The sequence below is a fragment of the Rutidosis leptorrhynchoides genome, chromosome 3 (assembly GCF_046630445.1).
Source record: "Rutidosis leptorrhynchoides isolate AG116_Rl617_1_P2 chromosome 3, CSIRO_AGI_Rlap_v1, whole genome shotgun sequence".
In the NCBI taxonomy this organism is placed as follows: domain Eukaryota; kingdom Viridiplantae; phylum Streptophyta; class Magnoliopsida; order Asterales; family Asteraceae; genus Rutidosis; species Rutidosis leptorrhynchoides.
Window position 1 is genome coordinate 361,359,750 of NC_092335.1, and position 2,583 is coordinate 361,362,332.

Consider the following 2,583-nt stretch of genomic DNA (forward strand, 5'->3'; position numbering starts at 1 on the left):
TAAAATTGCGATAATTAAATTGCGATAAATAAATGTAATAAGGAGTTAACAGTTAGCTAGGAACAGTTAGCTAGGAATAGTTAGCGTGGATTCTTAACAAAATTTCTCATAGTTAATTTGTTTGTTTGTAACAAATTTTAATTTGTCCAATGTTTTCTTCATGCCACTTGTTGGATTGTGATAATTCAAAATCCAAATATGAAATTTAATGAAAATAGTTATTCTGCAGTGAACGGATACGTATATCTATGGATGTAAGTAGGATAGTAAATGACTGTTGAATCAGATTCGAAGAATGTACAACGTAACTTATTGATGTGAAATCTAAATATCTCTCGGGTATTACCTACCCGTTAAAATATTTTCACGATTAACAGTTTGTACAAAAGAATTTTTAATTACGATCTTTATGAAAATATACTTACATATATATTTTCTTCAGATGTAATCATGAATTTATAGATATCGATTGTTAAATCGTTGATGAAAGATGTGAATGATAACATATGTGAATTAACTATGATAGAAGCTCTTTAAAGCTTCTTTTATCTTTCCCGGGTATTACCTACCAGTTAAAAATTCACACGTCATAGTTAATATGAAAAGGATTTTTATTACGATCTCGAGATATACATAAATATATATACATATATCTTTCAATCGTGAACAGAAAGTAATGAATTAATATTTCATAATTCATCATTCTCGGTACTCTTCGGTGTCTGTGGTGCTTACGGAGCTCGTGGTGATGGAAATGATGTTGGTGCTGTTGATGTTGGTACTGCTTGTGGTACATGCGTAGTAGATGCGAGCCTAGCTTCCAAATCGAACACCGTCACCTCCAAGGTTTCTACTTTACGCTCGAGTCTATGAATTAGTTCTACCCATTATTTTGTAATGTTTGTCAATTCTTGATATTTAGTTCGAAGTCTTCTAACTTATTCTAATAATCTTATCTGATTAGAATTCGGGAGTAGAGGACGAATACTATCTTTAATGACATTGAGTTGACCTTCGAGGCAGAAAATCCATGCGAAAAGAGTGAAAACGGTATTGCGAAAAGGTTTACCGGTAAGCGGATCGAGCACTCCGACGTTAGGTGGTAAGTTCGGCTCGTGATATGGAGTACCTTCTTCATTTCTCCATAGGGTAAGTATTTCGCGAACCCATCCCCATTTTCTAAAGAAATCACGGTAGTTGATTAGTTGGTGTGCTCCCGTCACGCTGTCTTCGGAGTCAGAGGAACTTGGTCGATTCGTAGAAGCCATCTTACGCGATCACAGAAAATATTTTTGGTATGAAAAGTTTAGTGCCAGCAAATGATAGTTGGATGGTATTCTCAATGCATAATATGCATAGACATATATAGTACCAGGATCCCTTAAATTACGGAGAAATTTACGGAAGATATCAGGCAAAGTTTACTGTAATAGATAAGCTAAGATATGAATTTTGTCTATACACTATTCATGCAATCCAGGCAGTAAGATATGTCTAGATTAAGAATGATAAGAAAATGATTTTCTGAGAATGATAAGCAGGTAATTTTTGACAGAAAATGATTAGCAAAACTTTTGACATGCAGACACGATCGAAGTCCAGACTCACCAATGCATCTAAACAACTATTAGTTAGACACACTAATGCAAGATCTGGTTCGCTAAGACCACCGCTCTGATACCACCTATAATGACCCGTCCTAATCCATCTGGACGAATACATTACATTTGGTTACATTGCGAGGTACTTGACCTCTATATGATACATTTTTCAAACGTTGCATTCGTTTTTAAAAGACAAACTTTCATTTCATCGAAAGTTGACAGGCATGCATACCATTTCATAATATATCTAAACTATAAATTACTTGATAATATTCTTGATGAACTCAATGACTCGAATGCAACGTCTTTTGAAATATGTCATGAATGACTCCAAGTAATATTTCTAAGATGAGAAAATGCACTGCGGAAGATTTCTTTCGTACCTGAGAACAAACATGCTTTAAAGAGTCAACCAAAAGGTTGGGGAGTTCATTAGTTTGTCATAATCATTCATTTCCATAATTTAATAGACCACAAGATTTTCATTTCCATTTCTCATAAACATAATCTCATATCAGGCATTTCGCACGTCATAGAGATAAAAATATTCATATGGTGAACGCTTGATAACCGAACTAACAGGATGCATATAGAATATCCCCATCATTCCGGGACTCTCATCGGACATGATAATCGAAGTACTAAAGCATTCGTAACCCGAATGGGACATGTCAAGGTCCATAGATCTATCTTTAGGATTCGTGTCAATTAGGAGCCATTTCCCTAATTCTTAGGCTACCAAGCTAAAAAGGGGCAAATTCGATTTCAATAATCCAATCATAGAATGTAGTTTCGATTACTTGTGTCTATTTCGTAAAACATTTATAAAAGCAGAGCATTTATTCTCAGTCCCAAAAATATATATTGCAAAAGCATTTAAAGAGGGAGCAAATGAAACTCACAATACAATATTTTGTAGTAAAAATATTCATACGACGATACTGAACAATGCAGGGTTGGCCTTGGATTCACGAACCTA